The sequence below is a fragment of the Hibiscus syriacus genome, unplaced genomic scaffold (assembly GCF_006381635.1).
Source record: "Hibiscus syriacus cultivar Baekdansim isolate YM2019G1 unplaced genomic scaffold, ASM638163v2 tig00111952_pilon, whole genome shotgun sequence".
NCBI lineage: Eukaryota > Viridiplantae > Streptophyta > Magnoliopsida > Malvales > Malvaceae > Hibiscus > Hibiscus syriacus.
The window spans coordinates 447,188-458,808 of record NW_024063220.1 but is presented as its reverse complement, the minus strand read 5'-3'; the positions used below and the strand labels follow the sequence as shown (position 1 = coordinate 458,808).

The 11,621-nt window shown below is 34.8% G+C and overlaps 1 pseudogene; it reads left to right on the top strand.

Moving 5' to 3' along the window:
* Window positions 1–1,413: 1,413 nt before the first annotated feature.
* On the top strand, window positions 1,414–6,056 carry LOC120173459 (annotated as a pseudogene).
* Window positions 6,057–11,621: the final 5,565 nt, after the last annotated feature.

The following is an 11,621-nucleotide window of genomic DNA, read 5'->3' as shown; positions in this document are numbered from 1 at the left end:
AGTCCCCATCAATACAAATATGCCCAAAATGGACCCTCTTTTAGATTTTGTTATAGCTATAAATGAGACGAGACAGATCGTGAGCTACTCGAGATCGACTCGATCAACGCTCGATAAATACTCGGATCGAATGGACTCGAGCTTGAGCTCGAGCTCGACTCGAGTTCTTAACGAGCTAAAACGAGCTACTCGATACTCGACTCGAAAAGCTCGTAAACAGCTCGAAAAAATGTTATATTATAATTTTAGATTTTTTAAAATTACATTATTAAAATATATTAAAATACACTATTGATAATTATAACATTTTAAAAATATATTAAAAATTCTATAATACAACTACCCTCAAAATTTAATTAATCTCTTTTATAATGAATCGTAAACCCTAAACCCTAACCCTAACCCTAACCCTAACCATAAACCATAAAACATAAACCATAAATTCTAACCCTTATACCCTAAATTATACTTGCCTCATAAATCGATACCAAGTCAATTAATTAATATCTTTGTAATGAATCATAAACCTTAAATCCTAAACTATAAATCTTAAATAATAAACCCTAAACCCTAAACCTGATTATGTGATAGGGGTTAAGTTATGAACATGAAGGTCACATACAAATTATGCAAAATGATGTTATGTGACTCCTAAATAAATCATTCGCATACTTATACATAAACATATCAACATGCAAAATAAATATACACAACTAATTAAAGAAAACAATCCTAAACAAGGGCTAAATTAAGAGAAACCTAAATGTGAGGACTAATTTAAGCTAAATATACTAACTTTAGAATGATGATTAAATTCACGTAAATGTAAAATTAAACTTAAAAAATTGGAATTAAACCAATGACTTAAATACAAAATGTGCATAAACTATAGGGTCTTATATAAAATTGATATTATTCGGTTTAAGCTAAAATAATATGGAAAATAACATAAATGGCACCTGAACATTTAAAACAAAAAAGAAAATTTAAACAAATGTGATTAAAATACAAAAATTAAAATATAACATACCAAACTATAAATTTATTAAACATGCATATACATATTAAACTAATGACTAAATTTAAATAAACGTAAAATTTAACATACAAATCAAGAATTAAATTAAGGATTTACAAAAGGGTGCTCAAGTTTGGGGGACTATAACTTAATTTACCAAAAATTTAATATGAAGCCTAAATTTAACTAAACCTAAACTAAACTCACGCACACAAAATACCAAACACAGCCGCACAACCCTAATTGCAAAATTGCTCTCTCTATGTGTCTTAGTTTGAAGCTTCAAGTGCAAAGTCAAGGGATTTGTGGGTGGATAAGAGGATAGGGATCTCTCTGCCTTCAAAGTTTGATCCTTGAATTCAAAGCTTTATTCTTTTCTAACTTGTCCTTCCCTTCTATCTTTTTAGCTTTCTTTTCGTTTCTTTTTTTTTTCTCTCCTGGCTCCTGTCCATCTAGAAAGAATTTTTGTCTTGTCCTCTGTTCTGTTGCGTTCTTTGTTGTTCGAGCGTCATGGATTCAAAGCGGATTTTGAAGGAACTCAAGGATTTGCAGAAAGATCCACCCACTTCTTGCAGTGCTGGTAACATTTCATCTTCTACCGCCTAACATCAATATATCTTTACCAACAATATCATATTTTGATCTCATTGTTTATGTTGCTTACCCTACCTTTTTCATTGTTTTTAACTACGTACTTAGTTTTAGCTTATGAATAAAATCGATTAAAAATTTAAAACCCCAAAGCTCCAAACTTGATTCCTTATATTTGCCTTAGCTCGTTTACCCTTATATACGTTAGGGCAGCTTATTGTTGAAAATGAAGGTTTTCATCATGAAAAATGAATAATCGCTTCTTTAGGCCTTGATTTTCATGTAGTCTGTCTGCCTTCCAACTTGATTTTGATTTAATCGGCACGCTTTTCGGTTCCTATACTAGAATTACTTGATCTGATTCAGACTGTTCATTATTATTATCTGAACTTTGACTTGTGCATCAATGGATGGCATTTAGGTAACCTTTGGATGCTTTTTTTTGTAATAGGTCCTGTAGCTGAAGACATGTTTCATTGCCAAGCAACAATCGTGGGCCCTTCCGATAGCCCTTATGCTGGAGTTGTATTTTTAGTTACGATTCATTTTCCTCCGGACTACCCTTTCAAGCCTCCTAAGGTAATTTACTTCACCCGCGATGTTTTACTCTAGTGTTGATGATTGTTCATATGATACTCTACACACTCTTTTCATGGACAATGTTGTTCTGTTGTATAGGTTGCATTTAGGACCAAGGTCTTCCATCCAAACATCAACAGCAACTGGAGCATTTGTCTTGATATCCTAAAAGAACAATGGAGCCCTGCACTAACCATTTCCAAGGTCTATCCTTACTCCTGCTAATATCATGGTTAAAATAGTACAATGTATAAACATTGTCAACAAAACTAACACTGGTGCAAAACAGGTTCTGCTCTCAATCTGCTCCTTGCTCCAAACCCCAACGACCCACTTGTTCCAGAGTCCAGACAAACAAAACTAACTCGTTTTCTATTATACATGTTAGTCTTTTTTTTAACAGGTTGTTTTTAAATGACGTGTAACTAAGAACCAATCAGCCAAATGTTCTAAGGCATGGATTCGAGCATGGCCAGCATTTGCAGGCTTTGTCCCTTGTTTTGTGTGTCTACAGGGCATGGATTCGAGCATGGCCAGCATGGACGACAACAGCATTGGTTTCGGTGGATGGCTGACCAGCATGGGTCTTCCTCGGTGGGTTCAAGTGGGTGGCGCATTGTCTCGGGCTTCCTCCTGGTGGATTTGCACCATATGTTAATATAATAAACATGAGTAATAATAATACGTATAATTATTATAAAACAACTTCAAAGTTTATATTAATTATCTTAAATTTATTGTAATTGTATTTTTATTTTTTAGATTTTTTATAGTTCATACATTCATATTATAATGTATTGGTGATGGTTGATTAAAGGGAGAAATATTTATATATTCTAAATGCAATATAAGATTTTTGTAGGTTAAAATTCGAGTTTGAGTTCGAGCTTGAATTGAGTTCGAGCTTGAATCGAGTTTGAATCGAGCTCAAAATCGAGCTTCAATAGAGCTCGAGTCTCGAGCTTCAATAGAGCTCATGAATTTTTTTTTTAGTTCGAGACTGTTCGAGTTCGAGTCGAGTTTCAAAATTATCTTTCGAGTTCGAGTCGAGTTTGAAAATTTTAGGCTTGCGAGTTTTCGAGTCGAGTTGAGCTTACATTTAAAGTTTTCGAGTTCGAGTCGACTCAGCTCATTTACACCCTAGATTTTGTGAAATAATAATACGAGTCTTGATTATTTTTAAAATAAATTAAAATTATAATTTTTAATGGAGTAAATCACTTTTAACGCTGTTTTATCTATAAGAATTAAATGACTATGCTTAAGAGACATCGAATTTCTTGCCACGTAATGCAATAGATATTTTATTATTTATGTTATGTTTATTGTACCAATCCATTAATCAACATCGAAAGATCATTTAGTATTTTATGATTTTTCGATTTCGAGTACATTATTTTCTTACTCGGATAATATAATCTAAATTGTTTTGTCATTATTTTAAACTAAACAAAACGTATGGCAATGAACTAACACAAGAAATTATAAGTTAACTTATTTACAAATCACACTCCCGATTATTTATCAATTTATCGACGTCGTGTGACATCAAAATATAGAAAATATGAGTTTCTTTTTACATCCACAAGAAGAAGGAATAGTGGCGGAACGCCCATGGCTCTCCAAAAAAATTAATATACATATCTTTGTAATATATAGGGTAAATTTCATATTTAGTACTTAACCTATTATTTATTTGTTTTAGTACTTAAATTTTAATTTTTAAAAAAATTATACTTAACGTTTAGTTTAGATTTCATTTGGTACCCACAATTAAAAACTTAACGATAATGTTGACGTGTCTCCATAAGATAATGTCATATCATTATTAAAAAATGTCACATCAATAAATTTGTTAATGTTTTAATGGTAAAATATCAAATTGAAGTCTAAACTAAATATTAGGTGTGATTTTGAAGAAAAAAAAGTTTAAGTATCAAAACAAAATAAAACTAATAGTTTAGATACTAAACATGTAGTTTATCCTACTATATAATATATTCTTAAGTTGACCCTTGAAAAATGTGTATAATAGGTCTCACAAAACGTGCATACTATTTTGAAATTTAGAAATCACCTAAATATGATTGATTAAAAAAATTAAACTTATTTATTGTTATTATTTATTTCAAATGAATGAAATATATTTTTCTTCGTTATTTATGATTTTAAGATAAATAAAATCTTTATATTTTCATGTTTGGTTGTTTTTTAGTTGATGACTTTAATCAAATATTTAACTTTTAATTTAATTTCAATTGAAGGTACTTTTTAAAATATTTATCAGTTCAATTTATATCTATGGCTTTATTTCAAATATCTATATTTATTACGTGGTTTTATGAAATTTCATCCTTAAAAAATAAATTTAAAGGATTTATAATTTTTTATTAGTACGATACTTTGATATATAATTTAAATTGATAAAATATTAAAATATTTTAATTATATACATTTTTTTAAAATGACCTTCTCATAAAATATTGTTAAGTTCCGTCACTGAGAAAGAATCTTAATGGCATTTTTTTTATCTCCACTTAAGAGGAGAAAATCGAACTCAAAATCTCATTTTCAATTACCATCATCATTCAAATAGTCTTTTCTTAAATCAAAATGAATGAATCAACATTAGTCTATATTAACTCTCACAACTCTTCTCCAAATACAATAAATAAACCCCAACCCCATCCCTTAATTATACATCAACGGTCCACACTTTGCAGCTTCGTTCTTAATTACAAGTTACAAAATTTCAAAAATAAAGTTGTTATAACAAACAAGCACTCATTATGCGAACAAATTGTTGAGTTGTAAATATTATTAAAATATGAAACGATATAAAGAAATTATTATCATTTGATAATATACGTAGGACACTTTCCTTTACCCATAATTTTAGCTTTGATAGATAAGTTAATTTTAAATGAAATTGGGATAAAAATATATAATTTTAATAAAAAATTTATAGTATTTAATTAAGTAATTATATATTATTATAAAATAAACACAAAACCCTTAATACATATGTCAAACTTTTTAAAAATGAGTGTCATTTTCTATTTTTTATTATATATATACTTATATATAAAAAGAAAGAAAGAAAATCGAGATTTTTGGCCACTGGATCCGCCAGTGGTTCCACGACACGCATGAATCTCCTTTTATCTACCTTCTTATGACAATAAAGACGGATAGAGTTTGCAATTAGGAATGGTCATGAAGAAGAGCGGATCCGTTTTTTATATCTTAATTATGATTTAAGATTAAAAGGTTTTCATCCCATTCAACCTATCTTCACGTTTGGTACAATCTTATTTATTTTAAATTTGTCTCAAATTATGAGGTGAGGCATGTTTTGGTCCGATGCGAATAAATTTTTTTTATTCAACAAGATAGGAAGATAATTGAAATATATATATACAAACGTAATATTAAGGTAAATTTATTTTGGACTTGAATGTCAGATCTGATTTGAATTTCGTTTCTAGTTTCTTGTTGATTAAACTTATTTTTAATATCACATTCCAATAACTATTGAAAGAATAAATAAAAGAAACTAAACATGATTAATTTTGCAATAGGATGTTACTGTTTTGTGGTGATTTTGCTTAAATTTGCTAGGATGTCATTCTTCACTATCCTGAAGGTGTGTGATTACCTTCATCCATTTTTTTTGGATGCCTTCTTGCCATTTCAGGGTGAGGAATTCCCCCAAAAGAGAATAAGTGGTGTTGAATCGGCGGTAAGAAATCCTGCTAGTCTTCTAGAAGTGACTACGGATCCAAATTTGGAGAAGCTGTGCACATCCTATAAATATTCCTCCGCTAATCTTTCTGCAGTGGTTGAGGGAGCGAAAAGTTCCAACTAAAATTGTTGGTGCTATATTTACTCGTTTCAGGAGCTGTTCGAATAGCTCCACCACAGCTGCCTCAATGTATCCCAAAGTCTTTGGGAAGATAACCAAACCATAAATGCCCAGCGCGAAAAGCTTCATTACCTTTCATTCATCTGGGTGATTCTTCATTAGTTGCTTGATATGTGTCGTAACCGTCTTTCGGTTGGGCCCCGGAATTGGGCTTCGACTTGAAATAATTGTGTTAGGAGTCGCCACCGACCACTTTAAAACGAATTTAGGTAGGTCGGACACCATCTTACCTGATCTGCGTTGTACCCAGAAACGTGTCGGGTTCGGGAGTCGGTTACGGTCAAGGAAGGATTAGCACCCTTGAACCGCCCTTTCGGTACCAATTAATTTTTCGGTTGTCTTTAATTGTGAAAATTAAGAATTTAAATTAAAATTAAAAAAAAAAATCAATTCGAGTTACTTACCTTTGATTGGTTGAAGAGTATCCCTAAAGTCGAAAATATTGTTAGATTGTAAAATAAAAATAAAAATAAAAATGAATATGAATATGAAAAAATGTTAATATAATAATAATAAAATAAATAAAATAGATAAAAATGATAAATAAAAGTTAGTAAAAAGAAAAATAATAAAATAAAAATAAAAATAAAAATGAAAATGAAAAAGGACCAAAATGAATATGTTCAAAAATTGAAGGATTTTACCAAGGTTTAGCATTTAACAACCCTAAGTGCACGTGGGTTACATGAAAACAAATGGCTCTGGCTTTTAAAACATGGGCCCCACAATAAGATATCTCAATTCAACTTACAGCTTGCAGTTGTTCCCCAAATTAAAAAACCCACAAGTGCGTCGGTCCTCCCTTCTTTCGGTCTCTCGCTTCAGACCCTAGCAGCTTCATTCATGGAGTTTTCGTGTCGTCGCACCGCCATTCATCGTCAATGTAGGTTCGCTGACCATTCCTCTTTGCACCCTGTTCGCAGCCGTCGTCATTGTAGCGTGTTATCAACGAACACGCGAGCTTTGGGCTAGCAAACATGTCTCTTACGCCGCTGTGCTCAGCTATTCGTGGCCGTGGTAAGGCGTATCTTCTCCGAGAAAGCACAACTGGCTTGGGTCGAGGCTGGGCAGCATCGGTTCGCCGTGAAACCTTCCCTGTAGGTTCTGATTCGGGTATTGCCGTTGTTTCTGTGGTGGCCTTTGCGTCGAGCCCAAAAGGGTGATATACCTTAGTGTATTTTCGAATAAAATACTTGAGGCAATCGAGCTACACTTCGCAGATCCGCCTTATAGAACGATTCCAGGGGCTAGGTTGGAGATGGTTTTCCATTAATGAGCAGAGGCTTGTATCTTCATGTACACCATGGTCAAGTAAAACAACATCCGTAGAGTGAAACCGCCATTCAATAGTCCATAAAATGCAATTCTTCCTGAGATGAGAAGATTATCGTCGAATTTAGAGAGGAGCAGAGGAAGTGATGTTCTTTTTTCCATGGTAGTCGGTGCGTTGCTTGTGAGCGTTAACGCAAGGGAGGCTGCAGGTGCAGAGGCAGCAACCTGGGCGCCTGTATTTTGACGCATTCTTGTTGCACTCTTCATAACCCCCATTCCTTGATTCCTCCATTTACTTTCTTAGTTTATGAGTACAGGGCTTTCCATTTGTAAATGGGAAATTAGGAGGAGTGGGTGGTTGTAAGGAACATTAAAGCCGACCTCTTCCAGTCTTTCTAGCTAAAGTTGATGTCGACGAGGAAGCAAACTGAGATTTAGCAAGTGAATATGGTGTCAGGGGTTACCCCACACTCAAAATCTTGAGAAATGGAGGGAAGAACAAAGGTCCACGTGAAGCCGATGGTCCCCTCCTTCCATTCCTTCTCTGCCTTCTCATGGGATCCCCCCTGCTGTTGGCGCATAAGGCTGTATATAGAGTAGTTCAATGGACAACACGTTCATCCACGGCTCTTCAATCACGGAACCACGAAGGCCGATCTTTAAGGGTTTCAGAGTCCCACAAGTCCGCATGCACTTTCGGTGCAACCATGAGAAATAGTAACGACTCCCATGGAATCCGGACCAGGCTGCATAGTTCCCAGTTTTCCCAAGGACGTGTCTTTTAATCAATAAAGAAAGTGGGATAGTGGGGTTGAACATGGGCCTGCAAAAATATTAAAAAAAAATATTAATAATAATAATTAATAATAATAACAAATAATTATTATAATATATATATATATTTAAGTTCGGTAAAAAACGAGTGTCTACAGCTGCCCCTCTTTGCTTATTATCGTGTAACGAAAATGGAGCAAAGATTAATAGACACAAGTTTCATCCATATCGAAGGTCCTCTGTCGTGGAGATGAAAACCGATGTTGAAACTGGCTTGTCAATCACGAAACGACTCTCTCGTCGTGAGGTTGGGTCAAAACTGGAAAATTTTGAGCACGAAATCCTTCGTTGTGAAGTTAAAACCAAGCTCAAAGTTTTTGGCAAGTGGCCTTTGAATCCTCTTCTGGCTTAAGGTACTTCGTCGTGAAGCCGAAACTTGACTTGAAGACTTTGGTGTTGTGGTGTTACAGATGACTCATTCGTCGTGAGGTTGGGTTCATCCGTTAAGGCATGATACCCTTCATTGTGAAGTTGCGTATGGCCCCTTCGTCTTGAAGTTGAGCCTGGGAACTGGATATCCTTCGTCATGAAGTTGAAATCCAAATGAGTAGTATTGTTTCGAGTCCAATATCCTCCACCGTGGAGTCGAAATTGGTTCTGGAACTGGGAAATGTTTATTGACAACCAGCGGTCCCTTCGTCGTGAAGTTGAACTTGCGTTGTCTGGAGTCCAATATCCTTCGTTGTGAAGTTGAAATTGGCTCTGAAATTGAGAAATGTTTGTTGACAACCAGCGGTCCCTTCGTCGTGAAGTTGAACTTGCGTTGTCTGGAGTCCAATATCCTTCGTTGTGAAGTTGAAATTGGCTCTGAAATTGAGAAGTTGGTTATTGACAACCAGCGGTCCCTTCGTCGTGAAGTTGAACTTGCGTTGTCTGGAGTCCAATATCCTTCGTTGTGAAGTTGAAATTGGCTCTGAAATTGAGAAGTTGTTTATTGACAACCAGCGGTCCCTTCGTCGTGAAGTTGAACTTGCGTTGTCTGGAGTCCAATATCCTTCGTTGAGAAATTGAAATTGGAAAATTGTTTATTGACAACCAGCGGTCCCTTCGTCGTGAAGTTGAACTTGCGTTGTCTGGAGTCCAATATCCTTCGTTGTGAAGTTGAAATTGGCTCTGAAATTGAGAAATGTTTGTTGACAACCAGCGGTCCCTTCGTCGTGAAGTTGAACTTGCGTTGTCTGGAGTCCAATATCCTTCGTTGTGAAGTTGAAATTGGCTCTGAAATTGAGAAGTTTTATTGACAACCAGCGGTCCCTTCGTCGTGAAGTTGAACTTGCGTTGTCTGGAGTCCATATCCTTCGTTGTGAAGTTGAAATTGGCTCTGAAATTGAGAAGTTGTTTATTGACAACCAGCGGTCCCTTCGTCGTGAAGTTGAACTTGCGTTGTCTGGAGTCCAATATCCTTCGTTGAGAAGTTGAAATTGGAAAATTGTTTATTGACAACCAGCGGTCCCTTCGTCGTGAAGTTGAACTTGCGTTGTCTGGAGTCCAATATCCTTCGTTGTGAAGTTGAAATTGGCTCTGAAATTGAGAAGTTGGTTATTGACAACCAGCGGTCCCTTCGTCGTGAAGTTGAACTTGCGTTGTCTGGAGTCCAATATCCTTCGTTGTGAAGTTGAAATTGGCTCTGAAATTGACAACCATCGGTCCCTTCATCATGAAGTTGAACTTGCGTTGTCTCAAGTCCAATATCCTTCGTTGTGAAGTTGAAATTGGCTTGAAAGTTTTAACTGGAAACATGATGCTCATGGATGAGTTTGAGTCGAACTGGATTTGTTTTGAACTGGTTCTCGAACCTATCTGAAATTGGTTCTGAGATATCAAGTCGGTTGAGGTGTAGCTCCTTACTGCCGAGTTAAGCAACCACCATCCTTCTTTGAAGGCGCTTGAGAATCGAGTATCCTTCATCCTGAAGTCAAAACTTGACTCTAAAAGCTGCAAAAACGTGTATGTTAAAATGATGAATGTGACGCACCTAAGTATGTCTAAGATGCATGCAACATGAATGAATTATGTGTTATCTCTTCGTGCTTTGTCTGCCAATCTGGTCCATGGAATCGATCGTGCCCCATTTGCTTCTCGAGCTTGGGCTTTACAGACATTTCATAACTAAGACTGTTCTGCTTGAGAATGTTTTTCTCTTTTTTCTTGTTTTAGGAGAGAGAAATGATAAAAATGTTGTAAAATATTGTTCGCAGTTCAAAAAAAAAATATCAAAGGAATCAAGAGCTCTTTTAATGCTTTCAGAGTTACAAATCTTTGACAAATGTTCAAATGGATGAGTTGGCTTTAGGTTGGCCTCTTTTATAAGGTTTTGGTAACCCAAAATGTCATTTTTTTTTAAAATATCGAAATATGCTTTGGCATTTCATTTGGGTGCAGACAAAATGACGCGACTAGCATGATCAATTACTAGACCTTTTATTTCGGTCCTCTGGAATCTTCCATTTGTTCAAGTTTTGTAAGCACCTCTAACAAAGGTAGTGCAGAAATATCGGTCTAAAAATGAAATTCTTGAGTGCTCGTGTGAATTTGACTATAACAGGTGTTCCTTAACTCCCTTAGTCCAACATTACCGAAAATTTCCTGCTCAGATAAATTTGATTTAATTTTCCATTGTCTGGCTAGCTGAATCCATAAAGTCGGGGTGTTTAACCAATTACTTTAGAGGGACAGCTTAACATTATAATCACTTTTATCAGGTTTAACTGAAGGGTTCATCTCATCATAAATTCTTCGGCCTGACAAAAGCAGTGGAGCAAACACCGAATTGCCAAGTGTCCGAGCAATGTCATGGTTTGAATACAATCTATTCATAAAGCCAGGGCTTTCGAGTTTCCTCTGTAACCAATTGCCTTAGTGGAATAGCTCAGTTTTACGGATTTAATTTCTTAAGATTGTCAAGAAGAACCTGTTATAGTCTAGGTGTTTGTTGAAAGCAAAAAATTTATTTAGAGTTCAATTTTCAAGCAACTGACCTAAACTAGATTCACTTACTCGACTATTCCATCTGTGAAGATCATTATCATCACTGAACATCTTAAATAAAAAACATAGTAATTGTCATATGCAAATGATGCCCCATGTTGTCCGTACCTTATGAAAGGAAAATGTTGTATTAGTTAATTGTAAGAGCAGGGTACGGTGTTTGAGGGTATATTTTAGGTAAGGTCAAGGTCCTTGTTTTAAAACATGTTACTTTGTCAAAGATCCGTAACTTTGAACCATTCACAGAGTTTCTTAATTCAAATGATATTCAAAGAATTGCAAGTTTGCAAATGTGATCATTGCTTAACATCTTTAAAGTAACATAAATTTATTTAAAAGTCCTTATAAAACTTGAGAAAAAAAAAATGAAAAAACAAATTCAAACAAGATGTCTCAAATGATGAAATGGTCTTC